This window comes from Hyperolius riggenbachi, chromosome 7, assembly GCF_040937935.1.
Source record: "Hyperolius riggenbachi isolate aHypRig1 chromosome 7, aHypRig1.pri, whole genome shotgun sequence".
Lineage (NCBI taxonomy): Eukaryota > Metazoa > Chordata > Amphibia > Anura > Hyperoliidae > Hyperolius > Hyperolius riggenbachi.
Window position 1 is genome coordinate 323,410,105 of NC_090652.1, and position 27,753 is coordinate 323,437,857.

General features: G+C 46.9%; 1 long non-coding RNA gene across 2 annotated transcripts; it reads left to right on the forward strand.

The window, feature by feature from the left end:
- Window positions 1–1,243: 1,243 nt before the first annotated feature.
- On the forward strand, window positions 1,244–27,628 carry LOC137525924 (uncharacterized). 2 transcript variants are annotated; one of them, XR_011023068.1, is made up of 5 exons: window positions 1,244–1,944; window positions 10,804–10,834; window positions 12,165–12,289; window positions 13,373–13,479; window positions 27,546–27,628. It is a non-coding gene; the product is annotated as an uncharacterized lncRNA (long non-coding RNA). The 2 variants fall into 2 exon arrangements; XR_011023069.1 differs by lacking the exon at window positions 27,546–27,628 and adding an exon at window positions 14,087–14,224.
- Window positions 27,629–27,753: the final 125 nt, after the last annotated feature.

Genomic DNA, 27,753 nt, shown 5'->3' on the forward strand with positions numbered 1-27,753 from the left:
CTGAGCTCCCCATCAGATAGAAATCTTTGCAAGATGTTTCCTAGAAAAGAAAATTGCAGAGGGCTAGTGTAGGCAGTTGGGGTCAGGAGGGGGCGGGGGGGAGAGGCAGCGGGACACTGGAGGGAGTAGGCATAGGTGGAGGGTGTGTGCAATTTGCATACATTACCTTGTGCCGGGTTGCCGATCGCTCCTTCAGTTTGCTGTAGTCCTGCAGCTGGCCAATCACCATGTGGTTTCAGTCCCCGCATGGTGATTGGCTGGCTGCATGATTACAGCAAACTAACTGAAGGAGCGATCGCCGGCCGGGACAAGGTAATGTACACAAATTGCACACACCCTCCACCTATGCCTACTCCCTCTAGTGTGCCGCTGTGCCACTCCCCGCTGCCTATACTAGCCCCCTGCCTTTTTTTTAATGGTGCACCATTCCGCAATAAATCATAAAATGCTATTTACTGTTAATGTATTTACATTAAAACGGTAAATTGCATTTTAAGATGCATTTATCGGCGGAACGGTGCACCACTTTACTCCCTGCACCATTTTTAGATGTACACATTGCCACACTATTGAGGATCTTATCAAAGGAGTTAATCAGACTGGAAAAGGCAAAGCTGCCTCAAGACCAGATGAAATTGATGTAGGATAAGGCTGAAAACTGTAAACCTGTACAATTTAACCACACACTTTCAATAATAGGGCATGTATTAGGTTTACCTGTACCAACAACTGAAAAAGTTACCATCCTTACCCAGATCAAACCGGTAATTCAACCCAAAACACCAAAATACTCTACCCTGATATCAGAGCAGGATTTTATATGGTGTTTGTGTACAGATAGAACAGAACATCAGCTACTAGGGGATGCCTACATTCAATTATTGAGGACCATTGCAGTCAGGGCCGTGCCGACACAGAGGCCGACGAGGCTGGGGCCTCTGGGCGCATGTCAGCAGTCTGAGTGAGCGCAACTTGCAGGTCTGTGTTGCCTCTGGCTAGCCGCCCCCCGGTGTGTTCATGCTGCCTGCGCCCGCCGATTCACACAGCGCTGGATAGCTGCTGCCGGGGATGATGTAGCAGGAGCGGAGTGTATACAATCCGCTCTCCGCTTCCCTGTTGCCATGGTTACCGTCCGACTCCAGCGATGCTGCCAGCCCCTCTCTCGTAGAGCCAGCCAGCGTGTCTCTCTCAGTGACATCAGCAGCCTGTGGGTCCCGCCCCCTTGTGGCTGGTTAAACGTGCCTTTCAGCGTCTTGCCGTCTCCTGTCCTGTGAGTCAGGACAGGCAGTCAGCAGCTAGGAGGAGGCAGGCTGGAGACGGTGGGGTGGTGTGGTGATAGTGGATTCGGCTGTGCGAGCCGTGGCCTGTCCCCTCATAAATAAAATGTAAGTGTGTGTGTTTTGCCCCGGCCAGTACTCGCTGCATGAGAGATACTGTTGGCAAGGGGATTGTGCAGACCAGGTCCCTAGATGAGACAGGAAGCAGAAGAGTCATGTGACTGACAAGCAGTCAAGCACACACTTCACAGACGTGCAGCTCTCAGCTGATGGTTGGAGAGCAGCGCGCGGATTTTCAACTGAGAAGCCAGATAGAGCTGGCTGTAAGGGAGATGCTGAGCTGCCTGTGACATGGAGCAGCTCTGAGGGAGAGTACACTGTGTCTGTGAGGAAAGACCGAAGAAGCTGTGACAAAGCAGAGAACAAAGATAAGGAAACACCAGTGAGAGTGGAGCAGCAGGGGAAAGTGTACAGAAGCATTACAGAAGGAGAGGACAGCATTCAATTACAGAGGGAATGCAGGGGACAGATGAAGAGACTAAGCTGGGAAAAGAATGACCATTAAGAGGAAAGATTAACTCCTTGACAGAAGAGAAGACAGGCAGGAAGAAAACACTTATGGGGGAAAAGCTGTGGGCCAGAGTAAACAACAGACAAGAGGAGGCTGGTGAGATCTTAATAATGTATTGCAGTGCCAGAAATGTTTTGATTCACATGTATACTTAAAGTAAACCAGAGACATTTATTTGGCAGTATTCAATGCATTCCTGGGGCTTCCTCCAGCCCCATCGGCACAGATCGCTCCCACGCCGCTGTCCTCCGCCTTCTCCCTCTTTGGTATCTGGTCCCGTAAGTCTGTTCAGTCGCCGTCAGTTGGTGCATGCGCAGTGCGCTCCTCTGTCTCGCTCCCGTGTCTGGGAGCTTTCTGCGCCTTCACAGGTGCAGATTGCTCCCAGCCACGGGAGTGAGACAGAGGAGCGCCCTGCGCATGCACCAACTGGCTGAAGTTCCGGTCCTGTTACTGAAGAGGGAGAAGACTGAGGTGGGCAGCATGGGAGCGATCTGTGCCGATGGGGCTGGAGGAAGCCCCAGGTATGTATAAAACGCTGCCAAATACTTGTCTCTGGTTTACTTTAACCTCACCGAAGAGAAGCTAACTTATATTTAAATGTTTCTGCGTGTAATGTGATTTTTCTGAATAGGAAGTGTCACTGACTCCTCCTCAGAGGACCTCACAGTCTAATCCTACCATAGTCATAGTGTAATGCCCTACCATATTATTATTATGTATTTATACAGCACTGACATCTTCTGCAGCACTTTACAGAGTACATAGTCATGTCACTGACTGCCCTCAGAGGAGCTCACAATCGAATCCTACCATAGTAACAATCTATTGTCCTTACATAGTATTATTATTATTATTAATAATAATATGTATTTTATAGAGCATTGACATCCTTTGCAGCACTTTACAGAGTACAGGGGACTGTATAGGGGAGGGAGGGGGACCTCTATATCACTAGGTAATGCTGTTAAGAGAACCACTGGAGTAGGGTATGTGAGTGCCAAATCATGGGGTGTGTGGGCCCTAGGCTAAAATTTCTCTGGTGGGCCCCCAGTGTCCCAGTCCGACCCGGTGTGTGACAACCCCTGCTCCTTAATGCGACAAGCACAGCTCCTCTCTTTTATGCATTATATGATGGGTAATATTATATATTATAATGTGACAAGCACAGCTCCTGTCTGTCATGCATTATATGATGGATAATATTACATATTAATGTGACATGTACACCTATCAGCTACTGATTATATCCATACATGATGCATTATATGATGGATAATATTATACAGTGTGTCTGTGCACTGTCATCAATCATGTCACTCAGGTGTCTGCTATCCATGGGTTTGAACAATGCACATTATTTTGGTGTTGTCGATTCCTATTTCTTGTGGGTTTATTTGGCACCTGAAGTCTGAGGGGTGCACATTGCTTAAAGGATACATCTGACGAACATAATAAAAAATGAGATTTAATGACCTAGGGACTTCCTCCAGCCCCTGGGAGCCTGTGTGTCCCTCGGGGCAGCTCCGCTTCCAGCCTGTCTCCAGTGGTCCCGACTGTAGCAGGGCACAGCTAATCTGCTTGCTATCAAGCTCCTGTCGCCGGGAGCATTCTGCGCAGACGCAGTACTTTTCCGCCTGTGCAGAATGCTCCCGGCAAAGGGAGCTTGATAGCAAGCAGATCGGCTGGGCGCCTGCGCAGTGGATGACGACCTGCCAGTTTGGCATTTGCTACGGAGGTGACCACACTAGATGGACTGGGAGAGTAGCTGCGCCCAGGGACACACAGGCTTCCAGGGGCTGGAGCAAGCTCCAGGTCAGTACATCTGTTTCTTTTTTAATTTGTCAGATGTATCCTTTAAGTTATGTACTCACCTAACGAAAGCAGGAAGATGGATCCAGCAACAAACTTGACAAGTAATCCTTGATCCATCTGCCTGCTGCCGGGTCACATGACATTACACGACGGGCTTGATCGAGAGTTCAAGCGATCGTGGTACTTTGTGCGAAAGTCTTCAAGAATCTTAAAGAACTGATCCACTGTGTCTCTCATTTGACAATGCGCGATCGCCGTGTGGGGGGGGGGGGCGCACTTGGGCAGCTCAGCCTCTGTTGATGGTGGACCTTGTCCCGGCCCTGATTGCAGTAGAATACAGATACAGCAGACCAGACTATATACCGCTCTGCAAACACTAGTGGTGCTCATCACAGTCTCATGATCAAGAGCCTCTTTTCCAGTATTCAACAGACTGGAATCCATGATCAGACCGCGTTCAGATTCCAATCACTCAGATTCTACCCATGATCACGGGTCGGAAATCCGTGACTGGGGGAAATGGCGTCACTGGGCCAACCGGAGGCCCCAAGTGTAGGCCCTAGCAACCAATCATAGGAGGGGAGGCTATGACCTCCCCTCCTGTATATAAAGCGGCAGCCATTTCAAGAGCTCTGTCCTTGCTAGACTGAGTGGTACTGAGAGCATCTCCAGTTACATAGCAAGAGTTTTTTGTGTAAAACAGCATTGTAACTCCTTTTATTGCTCTATTACTGTATTTGATACTTGTAATTTAGCTAGCCAGCGATTAACTTAAGTTAGTTGTAGTCAGTGACGGTGTACTGTCAGTGTGCAGTTACTGTGCTGTGCGTAGTGCAGGCAGGCACGTGTTCACTGATTTTACTTCTCTATTACTTTTTTAGTTTTTTGTTTTTTCTGCTCATGGTCCCTATAAGGTCACAACGCAACATCCCACTGTAAACCTAGCCTCATGGCTTTTCAAAATATTCCCCCCCCCCAAAAAAAAACATTGCACAAAAAACTTAAAGAAAAAATCAAACAACCCATATGTACACATTTTTAGGATTAAAAAAAATCACTGGGGGAAAATTTCACTTATTCGCAAAAAAAAAAACCCAACTTGTTTACGATTTCCCTGTCCCTTCCCCTAAGCGCTTTGAGTCCTATGGGAGAAAAGCGCTATAGAAATGTTGTTGTTACAGGTGTATGTGTATTGTATTTGTAGACAGCTCTTTTCAGTACTTGCACAGTCTGCACATTTGTTTTTTCTATTGCCAGTTTAAAAAAAAAAATCAATAACTAAAGCCCTGTTTATATTCCATCTGTCTACACACACATTGAAGTAAAAAGCAGCACACTTTCCACCTTCAAATACAGTGTACAGAGAAAGTCTGCCAGGGGCCGAGGCAGGAGAGGGAATGCCATTGCCACTGCCATGTCTGGGAGTGGTCCACTGCCAGGGAGAGGGTGGTCAGCTGTAGGGGATGCAGCAGAGTGGCGTCCAGCAGCACAGCGGCCGCCGTTGGCACCCATTTTCAGCACCTTGGCTCACCATATGGCCATTCAGGACATGCAGGCAGAGGCAGTGGTGGAGAAGCAGTCCATTACTTGTTCCCAGAACTCCGATTTGACCAGCAGGCAATGCCCCCCCCCCCCCCCCCCCCCCCCCCAGAGCCAGGACAAGGTCCTCCAGCACCCAAGGCTGAGACACCAAAGTGCGCCCCTCCATCCCTCCCACCCCAGCCGTCACACACTGATTGCTATTAGACTAAGAGGCGCCACAGGGCCCACAACCTCCCCAACACCTTAATATCTAGTTATCTGGCTTGCAGTCACTGCCATGTATCCCCTTTTCTTATTTTTTTCTGCTTCAAACACAATTAGGAATGACAGCTGAATGAATTCTGCGCCCCCCCTACACTGCGCCCTGAGGCTGGAGCCTCTCCAGCCTATGCCTCGGCCCGGCCCTGCCCCCCCCACTTGTTGTGACATCCACCCCAGCAGCCAGTGGTCAGCCCTCCCTGGATGAGAGCTTTCTGCCCCTCAGTTCATTGATCATTGGGCCTGATGTGGAGGAGGTTGGTGTCACAGGAGCCCTCAGTGGCTGACCGCACTTAGCCTTCTAAACGGTGCCAGCGCACAGATCGTGCGAACTCTGGTCGCAGTCAATGCGCAGGAACCGTTAAGAATTAGCCGCAGACAACTCAGAAGGGAGCCTGTGAGACACGGGTAATTACAACGTCACCTACTGGTTCAGAGTAAACTGCCACCACCGCGGTTACTATGGGACCGTGGGGCCCACTAACTGACTGACTAATCCTGCGAATAAAACGGTTAAACACACGATATTCTGTCTAGCCAACAACAAACAAACAGTAGCGTATCTTCAGAGACCCGGGATCATTTCTGTGTGTGCTGATAAGCAGGGTAGCGAAACAGTGAATGACTTGGAGAAAGTCGTTTATTCACAGCAATATAAATAATTAATATATACAGACAATTATGAAAATCAACAATTATTAAGACAGTAATAGCCAGTATGAAAAATAAAAGGGAGAAAAATACTTATGGTTTGTGGAAATATGTCCTTTTGTGGGAAAATCGTCAAGTTCAAGCAAAACGGTTTCAAGTTCTTAGAGTTCTTTGTTGCAGAGTAAAGTTCAGCAAGATTTAGAATCCAAACAAAATGGAGGATGTCCTTTGTTTTAGCTCTGGCAATATGGCCACCACTTGTTCCTCATAGTGGCCGTGTGTCCTGAAGATGGTAAAGGGAGGAATTTCTTCCCAGGCAGCTCATTCACTTTTAATGGAGCTGAGCTCAGAGGCGGGCTTCCAGGGTCGGCCCCCCAGGCCGGACTATGGTAATCACATCTGGGCAGGGGCTTTAGCAAACTCATAATCCTGACAGGTTCCCTAGGCAGACCTGCGCGGCCGGCACACAGATAATAATTACATATTCTCGATCCCCAGAACCTACCGATTAATATATCAAACTTGGGCATGTTTGCATGCCCGGTTAAAAAACGGTGGAATTCCCAGCGTTCTGGTTAGGCTAGGGGCCCAAATTTAATATCAAAACACTCACAAGATCCGGACCAGCAGAATGATATAACTTCCACATTTCTCCGATGTATGGTACTTCTAAAACATGCATAAAGATCATAACTCTATGTTTCCCTATCCTGGCTGAATGGTTCCGCTAAGTCTGCCCCCTGCTGGGATTAGCTTCCTTGGCTCTGAAAAGACTCCTGGTTTGTTAATTAACATCTGAGTGTTACCCCTCTGGCTTCATTAGCAAGTCACAGGGCACAGGCTTCATGAAAAGAACTAGGCTAACTATTTCTCTGAAGACAGCAGAGACCCCCCAGGCTGGACTGCCTGGTGTCCACAGACATGAGATTCTGATTGGGGCAGCGCAACGACAACCAAGGCAGGAAGTCGGTTGCGGCTGCGTTTTCTGCGCACTGACGGCTCGCCCGTCAGTTGGGCTTGGGCCAGCACAAGCAGATTTTTGAGGATGAGGGGTCTGTGTCTGGGGATGTTGGAGGAAGAGGTGGTGGGGGGTCAGGAGAAAAGCTGATGGGAGGAAGAGGTGGTGGGGGGGTCAGGAGAAAAGCGGTTGATGACGAGGATGATTGGCAGGACTTTATATGCCTGAGGTCTCCAAAGGCAGCTTGGAGGATGGGGCACAGGAGTGTAGGCAATTGAATTGTCATATGTCAGGCAGGGGAAGGTCCAGCAGTGGGCATGGAAGGCAGGAGCCACAGCTCACTGCTTCAGCCGGCACCACCATCAGCAGCACCACGCAACCCCCAACCAGAGGGAAAGCCACCACACCCTCTTCACACCGTAGGGGTTTTTTTACATCCCCAATATGGAATTATTTTAATTTGTCCACCTGTTATGCAGTGTGTAACTCCTGCAAAAAAAAAACCTTGATCTGTGGGTGCAACATGGCTATGATGGGTACCTAAAGCCTCCAGACCCACCTGAGGAGCCAGCACCAGAAAGATTTTGCAGAGTTAAGAGGCTGAAGGTCCAAGAACAGGGTGGTCAGAGCAGGAGACACCCCGCGGCATTCAGGAGCAGCAGCATCCCTTCCTCATGGTCATCAAGCCGCCGCAGTACGAAAACTCATTTCTCACTGAAGTGCACCCTTGGCAGCTCATGCCACAGACATTGAGGCTGGTGAGGCCAGCCAGTCCTCATTGGCCTCCTCTGCTCCCTCAGCTTCCCATGTAGGACATTGGCAGACCCTGCTGAGCGACAGCTTTCATGGTTTGACCAAGCCTCTGTCTCCTGGCCACAGGCACATCCGGAAGCTGAATGGCTTGCTGGCCTGGGCCATGTGTTCCCAGCTCCTTCTGTACTCCCTGGTGCAAGAGGGGAGTGATATTCGTGTGCTGCTCCAGTTTGGGAGCAGTTTTGGGAGCCGCTAGCTGTCCCTTATCGTGCACTGGGTGACATTGGTGGTAGGGAGTGAGAAGAAAGCAACAGCAGCTGGCATAGTAGCAGCAAGCCAGTTGGTGGTGCCATCAGTTCACGTGGGATCAGGGGGGATGCAGCAGGCTCCTTTGATCTCATATTTATTTTTATTTTATTTTTTTCTACACCCCACAAGCAATCAAGCCCACCTCAGCAGAAGCGAAAAGCCTCACCACTGCCAAGCTCTGCTGAAATTTCTCAGCCTGGGGAAGGATAAGCTTACTCGACCATATCCCCCTGTTTGGCCCACGTTCTCAATTGGTGGTGCAGCGCTTCCTGTGCACCTAGCCGGAGGTGGACCAGCTGCGCAGAAGCTGATGCACCATTTCCAATGCTCTGCCTCTGCAATGCTGGCCAACCTACAGCAGCATGAGGGCCTGCCATCACACCACTTGATCATAGATGTCCCAACTGGAACTCAACCCTGGCCATGTTGGAGTGGCTGCGCCAGCACAGGATGGCTGTCACCAGGTACAACTGTAAGGAAACCGTCTCCGGCTCCACCAACCTGCAGCTGATCTCCTCAGCTGAGTGGACACATGCAGCAACTGTGCCTGGTCTTGGCTCCCTTCCTGCATGGAACCAAGATGGTGAGCCAGGAGCGGGCATCCGTTTGAATGGGTTTGCCTGCTGGACAGGGCAGTGTATGATCTGATGGAACAGGGAGAGGCAGCCCTGACCCATCTGGATCAGGAGCAGTTGGCAGCACAGTCCACCTCCACAGGACAACGACTTTTAGGCAGTGGAGTTGGAGGTCCTTAACCTGGATGCTGAGGGGGAGCAGTAGATCACTGCTGCCGTTGTGCGTGGGTGGCGGTTTCAGGAGGACATGGTGCGGGAAGAGGACAGGCATGTTGTCTCAGGGAGGGATGAAGATGTGTCTGCCAATGCTGGCCTCTTCCCCATGGGTGTGCACATGTTGCGCTGCCTTTTCAGGGACCCCCAGGTGACCCAGATGCATGCAAGGGAGGACACCTGGATCACCTTGATCCGGGACCTGAATCTGAAGGGGAAGCTGGGACAGTTCATGTCACCATCCACCACTGAGCGCCGCACAAGGGATTGCAGGGGGCCCTTGTGCACAGACTTCAGGAAGCCTTCCCCCCCCCCCCCCCCCAGCCTTCCACCCCCACTGTTGCTATTCTGCCAACCCAGCAACAGGTGCCTGTGGCCACCAGCATCCGGCACACCGGAGACCTGCTGAGCCTAAGAGCTTGTATGCAGTGTAGCTGCCCAGATCAGAGGTGCCAGCCATAGCATCCTCCAACCAGCAGCGACTTTCCAGCATGGTGTCTGACTTCATGGGGTCATTCAGCGGGCTGGACATAGACAGCCCCATGGAGCACTGGGTCAAGAGACTGGAGATCTGGAGTGAGCTTACCCAGTATGCCCTAGAAGTCCTGTCCTGCACCCCTACCACTGTCCTATCCGAAAGATGCTTTAGTGCGGCCGATGGTGTGGTCACCAATAAACACTCTGAGCTGTTCAATGACTGTGTCAAAAACCCTGAGCGGTTCTTGCCTTTTTCATGATTGCTAACTCAGTAAAGGACCAGCCTTTATAGTGTTGCTATCATATAAATCCGGCATAGCGGGGTCTGAACCCTCTATAACAGTAATTATAGATTGACGGTATACCTTGAAATGAATCAGAGCACTCAGTATATGATTTTATATAAAAAATTGTATTTGCTTATCATACAGCATATATACAAAATATGAACAGTTCCAAGTAGTGTTTCCTTCTAACAGTATTCCATCTTATCAAGGCTTTATAGCCATGCGATCATCAATCTTCTAAGTACATTCAAAAAAGAATATAACAGTTGTGTTATGTAGAATAAGATCAAAAATAGTCTCATCTGTGTCAATAGCTGTGTATATAATAGCTGTGTAAAACTTGTAGTAATCTTCTAGAAATAGCATAAAAAATAGCTTCTAAAAAAAACTTCTTGCTAACATCTTAACAAAACTTAATGCTGAACAATTAATAAAGTAAATCACCAGAATATTAAGCATATTACCCCTTCTCTGTCATCTCTTCAGCATCTAGAACCACTTGTGGAAAGGTAGCTTCTGCCTCATGTCTTCTCAGGAGATTGTTGGGCTTCTGCAAACTATGAGCTTTCAGCCCCTACTTTTATAGGGATAGGAAGCAATATGGCTGCCTAATCTGGAATTTCCCTGGATCCCAGGTTCTGATTGGCTAAAACTTAGTGCGTCAAACGCTATCTGTTTTGAATACCTAAATCACAATATTGTTTATAAATTCTTAATTACCTTATCTTGTGGGAATTAACATTATTTACAGTGCTTGACATTTGATATAGGGTCATTTCTGACGCAGTTAATTAAAAATGGACGTCACCAGCCATCTTGTCTGCTGGCTGCCCCAGACATTGAGACTAAACAATGTCATTCATGACGCATTTCTGATAATATCCCCTTCTGCTAATTAGTTTTTGGAATGTGTCTGTACTTTCCCAGGTCAGGTTGACACCAACACAGACCTGTAAGAACCTTCAGCAATGTAAGGCTTATTGAAGCATACAGGGCTTCTAATATACTTATTTAAATATAAAGCTTATTATATAATTCTTCTTAAAACAATGACTCATATAAGAAATAATTGCATATTAAATCTTAATATAAAATCATGTTTTATATATTTGTCTTTCAGGTGAATAAATCTATCATTTCAACCGGCAGAGGTAAGCATTTCAGAACATAACAATCTATTCAGAATTATAAAACTATGAAACTGCCAGGTGGCATCATTGAATCTTCTTTAACTAATTCGAAAACCTCTTATTATTTTAGATCTTTCATATTTTGACTTTCTCTAGCTGGGAAATTTTTCCTTGCTGGCTGTAACGACCTTGTACTAGAACACGTCAACTCTCTAGAATCCTAACAATCTCACGAGAATGTTTTACTGTCTCAAACCACCAGTTTTTAAATATATTTCATAGATAGATAGATAGATATATAAAGAGAGAGAATAACTATTGCTTTCTTTAGGACTGTATTGATCATTAATATTTTTATATATACATACACATGACAGCTTTTCCTGCATAAATAAAACCGCTAGAATTCTGACAACTGAATAAACTCACCTTCCTCAAAATTAAACCAGGCTTGGGTGGGAAGCAATTTCCTGGCCCCTGCTGTTGGTGACGGGGACATGAAGTGGCCGGGAATTTCAATAATGCCTGCCTTTCCAACGCAAGTTAGAACCTACTCCTAATTGTTGTTTGTTTTAGAGAGGTTAGAAGGCGGCCGGTCAGATTTATAAATAAGTTTACACTTTATCTGGTAGAGACAACAGCAACCATGAAAAAGGTGGGGTCCTACCTTAAAGTCGTCCCCTTAAGGCAAGTACTACTCCTATTTGGCCTGGTTCATTTAATCTTTTGCTGTGGTGCCACCCGGCATGTCTCCTGGCCTCATATGCTGCTGCTGCTCCTGCTGCAGCATTTCCCTACTGTGTTCCCACCACCAGGGTCCATGGATGCTTATATTTTTGGCCAGAATTATGCTGTAATACCACCAGTGAGGTGCCATGGTCTTCTGTGCTGCTGCTGAGTGCTTAGTCCCCCTCCTGCTGCCGCTGATGTATTTCTCTACTAAAGTCTGTATCCACCGCCAGGGTTCATGGATGCTTTCATATTTGGGTGACATTTTTTCATGCTGAGTTACAACCAATTCGGTGCCATGCCCTTCTGTGCTACTGCTGAGGACACACCTTAGTCCTCCCCCTGCTGCTGCCATTGATGTATTTCCCTACTACAGTCTGTGATCCTACCGCCAGGGAGCACTGCCTAGTTTGCCACCACACCTTACTACTCCTGCTTATGGGAATTACATAGCTAGCTCCCAGGGGTGTAAGAGAGCCTACTGGCGGTTCCACCCGGCTCACCAATTTGCCCAGTGCCCCTTTTTGATGTACATCCTAGAAGAGAACACCGCAGGCTGAAGAATAGTTGTTTGTATTCATGTCCAGCAGAGGTTTGTGAAGATTGTTGTTTCCTTCCTCAGACTAAACTGGCAAGAAGACCCCCCCCCCCCCCCCCCTTCCTGTTTGAATCGGCCTTTGGAACTCTGGATCTTATGGGTATGCAGAATATTGTGCAGGAAAGAGCCTACAAAGAAACACTGAAACGGTGAGTGTTGAAGGACCTACTAAAATAAAAATACATTTTAAATCTGAGCCCAGGTGGTGGTTTTTTTTATTTTTATTTTTTTTTTTTTTTTTTTGAGACTCAAGTCCTAAAATTCCACTTTTTTATTCAATAGTTATCTCTTGCAATATCGGAATGGGTAAACCGCTTTCCCTGTGGCAGAATGATGTTTAAAACCCCCGAATCCCCTGGGGGAAAAAGGTGGGGAACGGTTCCTAGTAGCGGCAGAGCTTAGGGCTGTAGCTCTGCCTCTACTTGTGTCTATCGCTCCCCGCCCCTCTGTCTTCTTTCACTGAGAGATGGTGATCAGCGGTGATTGATGATGGAGGCAGAGCTACAGTTCTAAGCTCTGCCTCCCCAGTCAGCAAAATCCACGACTTTGAAAGTCATGGATTTTTGCCCCGGTATTTGGAGGGGGGGTTAAACACAGCATTCTGGTTCTTAGCTATTCTGATATTGCAGAAGAGAAATATTCAATAAAAAGGAATTTTAGGAGGCTTCAGAGTCTTTCACAGCCAGCATAGGCCACTCTTAGGGATGAAAAATGCCATTAAGCCTTCCACTCAGGACAACACCCCACCCATGAACTGTTTAAAGGGTACCAGAGATGAACCCTAGATGACAAAATAAAAAATGTTATACATACCTGGGGCTTCCTCCAGCCCCATACGCGCTGATCGATCCACCGCTGCCCGCATCTACGAGAACTAGCTCCTGTCGCTGACGTCATCGGAGCCGGGCTACGCAGGAGAAGTGCGCCCTCTACGTATCTCTCCATACACTGCTGCAGAGATGCACAAAGAGCGCACTTCTACTATGCGTAGACTGGCTCCGACTGACGGAACAGCGCGGAGATGTTTCTCATAGCAGCGGGCAGAGGACGGCGGCATGGGATCGATCAGCGCGTATGGAGCTGGAGGAAGCCCCAGGTATGTATAAAATCATTTTTTTTTTTTTTTTTTTTTTTTTTCAGCTCTGGTTCCTTTTTAAGAGAATAGTTTTGTATTCAAGTCCAGCCGAGGTTTGTGGAGATTCTGGGGTTCATTGTCTTTCCTTCCTCCTCAGACTACAGCTTTGCTGATTCCAGTGGGGCCTTTCCAGCATCAATGACGGTATTGGAGGACATTGCCAGGCAGAAGTCAGAAGAGCCATTAGAGACATTGGTGGAAGCGGTGAGTGCTGTAGCATCTACTGAAGAAACACCAGGGCCTGACTGGGAATGGCCAGCAGAGGCCGCTCTTAGAGCTGGGGCACACTAGAAATGACAAATGCAATCGCTTAGCTCTTGTCCCAGGAAAACACCCTGATACTAGTCTCCTCCCCCATCTGTGGGCAGGAAGCTAGATTAGCATAACATTTACATTTTTATTAGAAAATATATATTCTAAGGAGTATTAAAGATTTATGCTAATCTCGCTTCCTGTCCAAAGATTGGGAAGGAGAAGAGTATTGGGGGAGCTGTCCTGAGGACTAGTGTTGGGCGAACATCTAGATGTTCGGGTTCGGGCCGAACAGGCCGAACATGGCCGCGATGTTCGGGTGTTCGACCCGAACTCCGAACATAATGGAAGTCAATGGGGACCCGAACTTTCGTGCTTTGTAAAGCTTCCTTACATGCTACATACCCCAAATTTGCAGGGTATGTGCACCTTGGGAGTGGGTACAAGGGGGAAAAAAAATATTTGAAAAAGAGCTTATAGTTTTTGAGAAAATTGATTGTAAAGTTTCAAAGGAAAAACTGTCTTTTAAATGTGGAAAATGTCATGTTTCTTTGCACAGGTAACATGCTTTTTGTCGCCATGCAGTCATAAGTGTAATACAGAGAAGAGGTTCCAGGAAAAGGGACCGGTAACGCTAACCCAGCACCAGCAGCAGTACACGTGATGGAACAGGAGGAGGCGCAGGAGGAGAAGGCCACGCTTTGTGAGACACAACAACCCAGGCCTTGCATGAGGACAAAAAGCGTGCGGATATAGCAGCAATGCTTTTTGTCGCCATGCAGTCATAAATGTAATAAAGATGAGAGGTTAAATAAACAGGGACCGGAAACGCTAAACCATCCCAGATGTTCATTGGTCATGTTACTTGGTTGGGGTCCTGGAGTGTTGCGTAGTCGTTTCCAATCCAGGATTGATTCATTTTAATTTGAGTCAGACGGTCTGCATTTTCTGTGGAGAGGCGGATACGCCGATCTGTGACGATGCCTCCGGCAGCACTGAAACAGCGTTCCGACATAACGCTGGCTGCCGGGCAAGCCAGCACCTCTATTGCGTACATTGCCAGTTCGTGCCAGGTGTCTAGCTTCATGCCTGGTTTCAGGTCCAGCGGTGCCTGCCAGCCACAAATCCGTCTGTTCCTTTATTCCCCTCCAAATTTCCTCCCCTGTGTGCTGCTTATCCCCAAGGCAGATCAGCTTCAGCAACGCTTGCTGACGCATGCCAACAGCTGTGCTGCACTGCTTCCACGATCCTACTGCTGCTGGGTTAGCGTTTCCGGATGAGGTACAGCTTTGAGATGTGTTGGAGGAGAAGGAGTCAGAGGTAGGTGCTGCTGTTATCCAGTAGGAGGGACGGCGGTGCAGCTGTTTGTGGCGTGGGCAACACCCGCGCCGTAGCAGGTGAGGAATCGCTGCCAGGCTCCACAAGGTTCACCCAGTGCGCGGTAAGGGAGATGTATCGACCCTGGCCGAACGCACTCGTCCAGGTGTCAGTGGTGAGGTGAACCTTGCAGGCAACGGCATTCTTAAAGCTTCGGGTTATTTTGCTGACCACGTGCTCATGCAACTCAGGCACTGCAGAGTGCTCAAAGTGGTAGCGGCTGGGAACCACGTAACGTGGGATGGCCACTGACATCATGCCCTTGAAGCTGTTTGTCTCCACTCTCCACCACTCGATATGGCAGCATTTCGCAGGCCAGAAGCTTGGCTATGCTGGCTGCCTGTTACTGCCACGGCCCGGGGGTCATTTGCTGGCAATTTCCTCTTGCGCTCAAACATCTCCGAGACAGACAACTCAACCGTAGGGCTGCACACCGAAGGGCTGTTGGTTGTTGTGTTGAACACTGGGAGACCTCAAGAGCACTAGTCCGGAAAGTGACAGTGACAGTGTCAGCGTCGTCTGATGTTTGTGAATGTTGTGAACCACGCAATGGCTGGCCTACTGCTGCTGCTGAGGCGGGTCTGGTGGTGAGTCTGGTGAACCCAAGGGAGGCAGTGTTGCTGGTGGTACCCTGTCCTGCCGCGTTTGCCCACAGAGTGGGATGTTTGGATAGAATGTGGCGGCTCATGCTGGTGGTGGAGAGGTTGTTAATACTTTTCCCCCTGCTCAGGCGGGTCTTGCACACCTTGAAAATCGCCATGGTAACATCCTCAGTGCAGTCTTCAAAGAAAGCCCAGACTTTGGAGCACCTGCCTTGCTGGCGATTTCTGTTTGCGCCTCTTTTGCCTCTCACTTGAACTTCCACGCTTGCGGTGCCTGAAATTGCGCGCCGCCTAAGTTGTGGCACAAGGCGAACTCGTGCAGCAGTGGGTTCCCCAACAGACATCTGTGGCTGTGCTGCTGCTACGACGGCGATGTTCTCGTTCACAAACAAAATCTGGGTCTATGTCCACATTGTCCATACCCTCCTCTTCCATCTCCTGAAACTCGTCATATGTCATTGTGGGGGGCCGCCGCCGTGGAGTAGAGCTCCCCAGAACAACCTCTGCGCAGCTCACTCCAACGTCGTCTGGTTATCTGGCAGTTGTGTGCGTGGTGTCGCTGCCGGTTGTGTCAGCTTTGTGCCCACTGGCTCCTTGTAACTGGCTGAGGACTCGGACCTCGTGCGTGATGTGCTGGTGCTGCTTAACCCACTGCTGGACGCTTGAGAGGTCATCCAAGTAATTATCTGGTCCTGTTTTGGATCTGTGAGAGTGGTTGTCCTGGACAACATGGGCGGTATTGAGTGGGTTTTCTTGGGTGCTCCCCTGTGGCCTGTACGTGAACCGTCAGGGGAAACACCTCTTCCCTTGCCCCTCCCTCTTTCACCGGATTTCTCCCTCATTTCACTTATCCTTAAAGTACACGCTGACTGGCAGCAGTACAGTGGCAGTACAGAAATGCTATACAGTGGTGGGTAAGCGGTGTACCACTATTGCCAGCAGCGACACAGAGCACAATGCTATACAGTGGCGGGTGAGCGGTGTACTACTGTTCCCAGCAGACCCAGAGTGGCAGTAAACACAATGCTATATAGTGTGGCTGAGCCGTGTACACAGTGGCATTAAACACAATGCTATATAGTCTGCTATATAGTCACCCCGAACGGGGTGATGTTCTGCAGAACCCGAACAGTGGCAAACACTGTTCGCCCAACACTACTGGGAACGCAGATTTTAGTACCTAAACACACGATACAACATGTTTTCTGGGGTCGGACTCTGAGGCACATACAGATGGTCCCGATCATCATCCTCATCATACAACTCTTCTCCTGAGTCTGACCCACCCACCACCTCTGCCACCCCAACATCCCCAGACACAGACCCCTCATCGTCCTCAACATTAACTTGGGATGCTGCTGGCCTGAGCCAGACCTCCTCCTCCACATCAGGCCCCATCATCTCCTCAATGGCAGCCCTCAATCGCTCTGGCGATGGACACAACGTTCTCCTCCGGGGAGGGCTGCTGCTGACCACTGGCTGCTGGGGTGGATGTTATAGCTTGTGTGGGGCGTTGGCTGTTGCTGTTGTTGGGAGTGCTGCTCACAGCGGAGGTCTCTGGGGAACTCATGTTGAGCTCATATAGTGGTTGACGGTGAGTGGAGTATTACTGATCCCAGCAATATACACACTGACTGGCAGAGTACGCAATGCTATATAGTGTGGCTGAGCGGTGTACACAGAGTGGCAGTAAACACAATGCTTATATAGTGTGGCTGAGCGAGCGGTGTACTACTGTTCCCAGCAGAATCAGAGTGTCAGTAAACAATGGTATATAGTCTGGCTGAGCGGTGTACACAGAGTGTCAGTAAACACAATGCTATATATAGCGTGGCTGGCTGAGCGAGGTGCACACAGTGGCAGTACACACAATGCTATATATATATAGTCTAGCTGAGCGGTGTACAGAGTGTCAGTAAACACAATGCTATATATAGCGTGGCTGGCTGAGCGAGGTGCACACAGTGGCAGTACACACAATGCTATATATAGTCTGGCTGAGCGGTGTACAGAGTGTCAGTAAACACAATGCTATATATAGCGTGGCTGGCTGAGCGAGGTGCACACAGTGGCAGTACACACAATGCTATATATAGTCTGGCTGAGCGGTGTACAGAGTGTCAGAAAAAACAATGCTATATATAGCGTGGCTGGCTGAGCGAGGTGCACACAGTGGCAGTACACACAATGCTATATATAGTCTGGCTGAGCGGTGTACACAGTGTCAGAAAAAACAATGCTATATATAGCGTGGCTGAGCGAGGTGCACACAGTGGCAGTACACACAATGCTAAATATAGTCTGTCAGTAAACACAATGCTATATATAGCGTGGCTGGCTGAGCGAGGTGCACACAGTGGCAGTACACACAATGCTATATATAGTCTGGCTGAGCGGTGTACACAGTGTCAGAAAAAACAATGCTATATATAGCGTGGCTGAGCGAGGTGCACACAGTGGCAGTACACACAATGCTATATATAGTCTGGCTGAGCGGTGTACACAGAGTGTCAGTAAACACAATGCTATATATAGCGTGGCTGAGCGAGGTACAGTGGCAGTAAACAATGCTATATATAGTCTGGCTGAGCGAGCGGTGTACTACTGTTCCCAGCAGCGACACACAATGACTGGGGGGGACCCTGGCTAGCGTGGCTGGAGCGCGAACTACCCTGCCTGCCTACCCAAAGCTAAACCCACAGACAAATGGCAGAGATATGACGTGGTTCGGGTATTTATTTACCCGAACCACGTGACCGTTCGGCCAATCAGAGCGCGTTCGGGTCCGAACCACGTGACCCGTTCGGCCAATCACAGCGCTAGCCGAATGTTCGGGGAACGTTCGGCCATGCGCTCTTAGTTCGGCCATGCGGCCGAACGGTTTGGCCGAGCCCCGTCAGGTGTTCGGCCGAACTCGAACATCACCCGAACAGGGTGATGTTCTGCAGAACCCGAACAGTGGCGAACACTGTTCGCCCAACACTACTGAGGACCTCCTGGAAAACATGTTCCTGTAAGTAATTGTGGTCTTTATTTTTGCAGCATTTTCCACATCAATTTCTGGTGCTTTGTAAAGCACTTTTGAAATGACTGCCAGTTATTTGTACAGCAATTGTGATTTCCTTTTTTGTTTTGTGTGGTTCTGGGTTGAAAAGAGATATAGATGCCCATATCTGGGGCTTCCTCCTGCCCCATGGGCACAGATTGCTGCCACACTGCCTGTAGCTCCGGTTCCTGCAAATTCCTCCAGTCGCAGCTATTTACATACCTCTCAGCAGCTGCTGGAGAGATACTTAAAGGGCGCACTTCCTCTTGTGCAGACTGGATGAAGTAACAGGACCCAATACCGGAGCTACAGGCAGCGGAGGACGGTGGCGTAGGAGCAATCCATGCCCATAAGTGATCCCGCTTATTAAGATGAATGAGGCATGGATCCCGGAGGGTTACTGCATGCAGGAAGACTTGTGACTCAGTCTCCACACAGCTGTCCACCACCAACTAGGGTCCAAGAAACAATGGTTTTAAAAAATTCCTACAGGTAAATCCTGAAATATTAAGGCTGCTGCTACAAAACGTCATTTTTCTGGCATGTGACTGTACATTCCTAATGTTTCTGGCCTCTGGTGCTACACTGTGGCTGCAACAGCCAAAAAAAACATGTACATGAGTCCATTCCCCTTCGTGATTGGTGCCTTGTCATGGTGAAGGGGCTTGCATATCTCAGTGAAGCAATGACCTATATGAGTGAGTGTGTTGGCACACCAAAGTAAAGATCATTGTTGACAGACCAAATTTGATCAGCTGGATAAGTTTTGGCAAAACTACACTAAAATGGGAATGGTTGGGGATATTAACTTCCTGTTTGTGGCACATTAGTATATGTGAGGGGGGGAAACTTTTAAGATGGGTGGTGACCATGGCGACCATTTTGAAGCTGGCCATTTTGAATCTAACTTTAGGGTTTTTTTTCAATAGGAAGAGGGTCATGTGACACATCAAACTTCTTGGGAATTTCACAAGAAAAACAATGGTGTGCTTGGTTTTAACATAACTTAAAAGGTGTTCAATGTGTTCATGAAAGAATTAAGTGGTGAGAGGTCCTGGGCCCACCCTTACTTCCCTCTGGCTATTGCTTGGGGGCCCCAGCCAGTGAGACTGGGGCCCCAGCTGTCATGCGAACCAGTGCACCCGTGTGTCAGCTGTATACAGCATACCGCCCACAGTGCACCCGTGTCAGCTGTATACAGCATACCGCCCACAGTGCACCCGTGTCATATACAGCATACCGCCCACTGTGCACCCGTGTCATATACAGCATGCCGTCCACAGTGCACCCGTGTGTCATATACAGCCTACCGCCCACAGTGCACCCGTGTGTCATATACAGCCTACCGCCCACAGTGCACCCGTGTGTCATATACAGCCTGCCGCCCACAGTGCACCCGTGTGTCATATACAGCCTGCCGCCCACAGTGCACCCGTGTGTCATATACAGCCTGCCGCCCACAGTGCACCCGTGTGTCATATACAGCCTACCGCCCACAGTGCACCCGTGTGTCATATACAGCCTACCGCCCACAGTGCACCCGTGTGTCATATACAGCCTACCGCCCACAGTGCACCCGTGTGTCATATACAGCCTACCGCCCACAGTGCACCCGTGTGTCATATACAGCCTACCGCTCACAGTGCACCCGTGTGTCAGCCGTATACAGCCTACCGTTTACAGTGCACCAGTGTGTCAGCCGTATACAGCCTACCGCCCACAGTGCACCCGTGTGTCAGCCGTATACAGCCTACCGTTTACAGTGCACCCGTGTGTCAGCTGTATACAGCCTACTGCCCAGTGCACCCGTGTGTCAGCTTGTTGGATATGGTTTCTATGTTGGCATAGGTGTGAAACAGGGTGAAACCATCCCAAAGGAATGCTGAATGTAAAAACAGCTGGTGGTGTTTACAGAAACTAAAGTGAGATCCTGTTCAGCAAATCCCCATCTGACACTATGCATTACCCTTGGGAACAGAAACAATCAGAGCTGGTCTAGCGACTAAATAGCCAGTGAAACTGGTGTTCTCCTATCTCAAAGTATGGGACCCTTGGATGCTAAAGCCATAAAAACCGAGGGGACAATGGAATTTCATGGGAACAGTCTTATCAGATGAACAATAGCTAAATAGTTTCTATTTGTCTCTATGATGCCTGAGAAAGTTTCTATGAAAGGAAGGGTCATCTTACAGATCCAAACACCTGTATGATCAGAGTGCCCCCTGTGTCTTGCAGCCAACATCACCGGACTTCATGAGTGAGGTTATCATGCCATCTAGAGGTCCAAAGAAGTCATAAATGGCAAGGACAGGGGGGAGGGGAATGACACCTGAGCTTGAGGTGGTCATGTAGGGGTGTATGTGAATGAATTTCTTGGCTTTTTAAGACTGAGAAAGGGACTCCATGAGAGAGAGCTTCCATAACATCCCAGAAGAAAAGCTTCCATAAGGTTCTATGAGATTCCACCAGCAGGAGCATAGAGCGACCTCAGACTCCACCAAGCCTCCATTTTGATGTTAGAAGTAGTCATCTTGCTTAAAATTTAGTACCTGCATTTATACCCAAATTAGTCAGAGTAGAAGACTAGAGGAGCGAACCCTAACTTGTAATTTGATTCTACTTTGTTATACTTTTTAATTTGGAAAAACAAATGGCGTTACTGCAACAAGACTGTTATTTACAAAAGTAGAACTGGGAAACCAAGTAGCAGATACATCAGAATGTTGATTCTGCCAATTGACCAGACAATTAAAGTATCGATCCATTTTGTGCATGGTTTATCTGAAATGATCATATTTATACTTTTAATCAAGTTGATGCCACTGAGGGATGATTTTTGATGGTTTCCTTTCCGATCGTGGTTATCAAATCGGAATGTTGATTGTTTGCTAAAATGACAGATAGTGGGCACCTCAAGTCATCAGTACAGCAAGTTGTGCAAGTTACCATGAGATAACCATAAAGAAATCTAGGGATTATTGTGTTCACTTTGGGAAGTTTTCTGCATCAGATTGTTAGACTAATGGTGTCCAATAACAGTAACATTTTCTCAGATGATAGAATGTCCAATACTATAATAGCAATTGAAAGGAAAAGATCAGAAATCTGGGTCATAAATAGGATAAAAAATTACTACTAATGCGATCATTTTACAATAGAAGGTAGATCAGCACATCAGCAAGCTGCCTCAGATGCCTAGAAACGCACCATGTACCCAAAATAGGAGCTGTGCATATACATTAACAGTAAATGCAGAACTACAGTGGGATGCTAAAGTTTGGGCAACCTTGTTAATGGTCATGATCATCCTGTATAAATCACTGTCTCCTATATGATATACAGGATCTTCTCAATAAATTAGCATATTGTGATAATGTTCATTATTTTCTGTAATGTACTGATAAACATTAGACTTTCATATATTTTAGATTCATTACACACAAGTGAAGTAGTTCAAGCCTTTTATTGTTTTAATATTGATGATTTTGGCATACAGCTCATGAGAACCCAAATTTCCTATCTCAAAAATTAGCATATTTCATCCGATCAATAAAAAAATAAGTGTTTTTAAAACAAAAAAAGTCAACCTTCAAATTATGTTCAGTTATGCACTCAATACTTGGTCGGAAACCCTTTTGCAGAAATGACTGCTTCAATGCAGCGTGGCATGGAGGCAATCAGCCTGTGGCACTGCTCAGGTGTTATGGAGGCCCAGGTTGCTTAGATAGTGGCCTTAAGCTCATCCAGAGTGTTGGGTCTTGCGTCTCTCAACTTTCTCTTCACAATATCCCACAGATTCTCTATGGGGTTCAGGTCAGGAGAGTTGGCAGGCCAATTGAGCACAGTAATACCATGGTCAGTAAACCATTTACCGGTGGTTTTGGCACTGTGAGCAGGTGCCAGGTCGTGCTGAAAAATAAAATCTTCATCTCCATAAAGCTTTTCAGCAGATGAAAGCATGAAGTGCTCCAAAATCTCCTGATAGCTAGCTGCATTGACCCTGCCCTTGATAAAACACAGTGGACCAACACCAGCAGCTGACATGGCACCCCAGACCATCACTGACTGTGGATACTTGACACTGGACTTCCGGCATTTTGGCTTTTCCCTCTCCCCAGTCTTCCTCCAGACTCTGGCACCTTGATTTCCGAATGACATGTAAAAGTTGCTTTCATCCGAAAAAAGTACTTTGGACCACTGAGCAACAGTCCAGTGCTGCTTCTCTGTAGCCCAGGTCAGGTGCTTCTGCCACTGTTTCTGGTTCAAAAGTGGGTTCATGCTTCCATCTGCTGAAAAGCTTTATAGAGATGACGATTTCATTTTTCAGCATGACCTGGCACCTGCTCACAGTGCCCAAACCACTGGTAAATGGTTTACTGACCATGGTATTACTGTGCTCAATTGGCCTGCCAACTCTCCTGCCCTGAACCCCATAGAGAATCTGTGGGATATTGTGAAGAGAGAGTTGAGAGACGCAAGACCCAACACTCTGGATGAGCTTAAGGCTGCTATGGAAGCATCCTGGGCCTCCATAACACCTGAGCAGTGCCACAGGCTGATTGCCTCCATGCCAGGCCGCATGAAGCAGTCATTTCTGCAAAAGGATTCCCGACCAAGTATTGAGTGCATAACTGAACATCATTATTTGAAGGTTGACTTTTTTTTTTGTTTTAAAAACACTTTTCTTTTATTGGTCGGATGAAATATGCTAATTTTTTGAGATAGGAAATTTGGGTTTTCATAAGCTGTATGCCAAAATCATCAATATTAAAACAATAAAAGGCTTGAACTACTTCAGTTGTGTGTATTTGAATCTAACATATATGAAAGTCTAATGTTTATCAGTACATTACAGAAAATAATGAACTTTATCACAATATGCTATTTTTTTGAGAAGATCCTGTATTTAACTGACATTTTTTATCATAACCACCACGCAGTGGTATTTGAGAAGTGAAATGAAGTTTATTGGATTTACAGAAAGTGCGCAATAATTGTTTAAATTTAAATGGGTGCATAAATTTGTATTGATTCCAAAACCTTTAGAACTAATTATTGGAACTCAAATTGGCTTGGTAAGCTTAGTGACCCCTGACCTACATACACAGGTGAATCCAATTATGAGAGAGTATTTAAGGGTGTCAATTGTAAGTTTCCCTCTTCTAAATTTCTCTGAAAAGTAGCAACATTGGGGTCTCAAAACAACTCAACTTGACCTGAAGACAAAGATTATTCACCATCACGGTTGTGGGGGAAGGATACAGAAAGCTGTTTCAGAGATTTCAGCTGTATGTTTCCACAGTTAGCAACATATTAAGGAAATGGAAGACCACAGGCTCAGTTCAAGTTAAGGCTTAAAGTGGCAGACCAAGAAAAATCTTGGATAAACAGAAGTGACAAATGGTGAGAACAGTCAGTCAACCCACAGTCCAGCACAAACTACCTACAACCTCATCTTGCTGTAGATGGAGTCACTGCATCGTTACACCATTCTGCACACGTTACACAAGGAGATGATGTAAGAGAGTCATGCAGAGGAAGCATTTTTTCAGCCCACAGTGCAAACAGCTGCTTGAGGTATGCGAAAGCACATTGGGACAAGCCGGCTTCCTTTCGGAATAAGGTGCTGTGGACTGATGAAAGTAAAATTGGGTTATTTGGGCATAGCAAGGAGCATTATGCATGGAGGAAAAACAGCATTCCAAGAGAAACATCTGCTACCTACAGAAAAATATGGTAGTGGTTCCATCATGCTGTGGGGCTGGGTGGCCAGTGCAGGGACTGGAAATCTTGTCAAAGTTGAGGGACGCAAGGATTTCACTCAGTATCAGCAGATTCTGGAGACCAATGTCCAGGAATCAGTGACAAAGTTGACGCCACACCGGGGCTGGATCTGCCAACAAGACAACGGCCCTAAACACTGCTCAAAATCCACTAAGGCATTCATGCAGAGGAACAAGTACAACATTCTGGAATGGCCATCTCAGTCCCCAGACCTGAATATAATTGAACATCTGTGGTGAGTTAGAGAGATGTCCATGCTCGGAAGCCATCAACCCTGAATGAACTAGAGGTTTTATAAAGATGAAGGTATTTTGGACCATTCCAACAGAATCCAGACTCTAATTAGAACCTACAGGAAGCATTTAGAGGCTGTAATTTCTGAAAAAGGAGGATCTGCTAAATATTGCTTTAAATTCTTTTTTGTGGTGCCCAAATTTATGCACCTGTCTAATTTTATTTAAAGAGAGTCTGAAGCGAGAATAAATCTCGCTTCAGACCTCAGCAGGGGCATGTGTGCCCCTGCTAAAAGGCCGCTATCCCGCGGCTTAACGGGGGTCCCTTCACCCCCAAATCCCCTTTGTGCAGCCGGGGAGCGCTACCACATTGGGGCAGGGCTAACTGCCGCAGCCCTGCCTCATGCGCGTCTATCAGACGCGTACCTCCGCCTCTCCCCCGCCCCTCTCAGTCTTCCTTCACTGAGGGGCGGGGGAGAGGCGGCGATGCGCGTCTAATAGATGCGACTAGAGGCAGGGCTGCAGCCGTTAGCCCTGCCTCCAGGAAGAGAAAATTTCACGACTAAGTCTACGACCAAGTTGTTTGGGGGTGAAGGGACCCCCGTTTAGCGGCGTTTTAGCAGGGGCACACATACCCCTGCTAACTATGAGCTCTGAAGCGAGATTTATTCTCGCTTCAGAGTCTCTTTAAACTATTATTGCACGCTTTCTGTAAATCCAATAAACATCCTTTCACTTCTCAAATATCACTGGGTGTCTCTTATATGATATATTTAACTGACTTTTTTTTTTTTTTTTTGTTACAACCAACGATTTACACAGGAAAATCATGCCGATAACCAAGGTTGCCCAAACTTTCGCATCCTACTGTATTGATGGGAGCAGCTGGTTGAAAAATACTTAAAGAAAACCTGAACTGAAAATTAAAAGTCAAAATAAGCATACACAAGTCATACTTACCTTCCATGTAGTCTACTCCTCAGTGTCTTTCTCCTGTCCCGCGTCCGGTTTGTTCACTGTGATCAAGGTAATTTTTCGTCCTCCATTTTGAAAATGGCCATTACCCCATAACAGCTTCCTGGTCAGCACACAGTTAAACTGTAACATCGCCCACTTGAGCCATAGGGAAACATGGACATTACCTGGTACATCAGTTTTCCTCTCAGCTATAACTGACAGCAACTGATATTTTACTGACAGCAACTGATATATTTCAGATCTGACAAAATATTGTCAGAACTGGAAGGGATCATTGTCAGAAGAAAATGGTGAGCTTCTGAACGGAACTGATGGCAAGGTAACTATGTAATGTTCATTTGAAGTTACCTCATGTGTTTATTTTAAATATTTTTACTCAGTACAGGTTCTCTTTAAGGTGTGTACACAGCGAACAATGGACAGTGCTACTTAGGGCAGACTGCATCCATATGTTTACCAGCAGGAAGTGTGCAAAGACTACACATAGACAAAGTGCACACCCTGCATTCAAATAAGATGCACCTGACTACCACTGGAGGAGGTTTTCATAATAGCTTGCATGCAAATTATAAAGTACTCTACCCCCCCACCACGGTGAGGTCATCCTCAGCTGTGAGGTTGTGTATTTTGTCTATTCGTAGTCCTTGCACACTTCGTGCTGGTAGTCATTTGAATGCAGTCAGTGCTAAGTACCGCTGTCCATTGTTCGCTGTGTACATAATCCAATCATTTTACTTAACCAATAAAGCGGTGTTCCCCTTTATAATCTGTTTTCTGTCTGCAGAGTGGAGTCCACACACCATGGGGCCCAGAAACCTGGCCGTTTTTTTTGCATTTCCAAACACCTGAGACCTCAGGCTGGCTGCAGTTAGACCACTGACGGCTGATTTTTTTTTTTTTTTTTTTGTGGTTTTATTAGATCTTCTTTTATTTAAATCTTAATCTTTATATTTTCAAATAACCAAATAAAATTTTGAAGCAGAGACTTCTTGGCTCTCGCGCTTGCTCGCGCTCTCTCACACTCTCTCTCCAATTGTTTTTGAAGTTTTCATAATAGCTTGCATGCAAATTATAAAGTACTCTACCCACCCACCACGGTGAGGTCATCCTCAGCTGTGAGGTTGTGTATTTTGTCTATTAGTGGTCCTTGCACACTTCGTGCTGCTAGTCATTTGAATGCAGTCAGTGCTAAGTAGGGCTGTCCATTGTTCGCTGTGTACATAATCCGATCATTTTAGGTAACCTTTATAATATATCTGTTTTCTGTCTGCAGAGTGGAGAACACACACCATGGGGCCAAGAAACCTGGCCGGTTCTTTGCATCTCAACACCTGAGACCTCAGGCTGGCTGCAGTTTAGACCATTAACCGCTGATTCCCCCCCCCCCCCCCCCCCCCCCCCTTTGAGTGGTTTTATTCGATTTTGCATGTTTTTATTTAAATCTTGATTTTTTTATTTTTTATTTTTTTTTTCAAATAACCAAATAAAATTTTGAAGCAGAGATCTCTCTTCTCCTCTTCTCTCCTCTCTTTTCTCTTCTCTCTCCTCCTCTCTCCTCTCTCTTTTCTCTTCTCTCTCCTCCTCTCTCCTCTCTCTTTTCTCTTCTCTCTCCTCCTCTCTCCTCTCCCTTCTCTTCTCTCTCCTCTCTTTTCTCTCTTTCTCTTCTCTCTTTTCCTTTTCTCTTCTCTTCTCTCTTTTTCTTTTCTTTCTCTCTTCTCTCTTTTCTCTCTCCTCTCTCCTCTATAATTTGCATGCAAGCTATTATGAAAATTTCAAAAACAAAGTACTCTACCCACCCACCACGGTGAGGTCATCCTCAGCTGTGAGGTTGTGTATTTTGTCTATTAGTAGTCCTTGCACACTTCGTGCTGGTAGCCATTTGAATGCAGTCGGTGCTAAGTAGGGCTGTCCATTGTTCGCTGTGTACATAATCCAATCATTTTAGTTAACCAATAAAGCGGTGTGACCCTTTATATTATATTTGTTTTCTGTCTGCAGAGCGGAGTCCACACACCCTGGGACCAAGAAACCAGGAAGATTTTTTTTTTTTTTATTCTCCTAACCCATTCGACAGCTGGTTTTTTTTTTTTTTTTTTTTTTTTTTTTTTTGTGATTTTGATTGCTTATTTTAATTTGAAATTTTACAAAGCTTAAAATGTAAATAAAATTTTGAAAGAGACTTGTCTGTGTCCTCCCTGGATGAAGG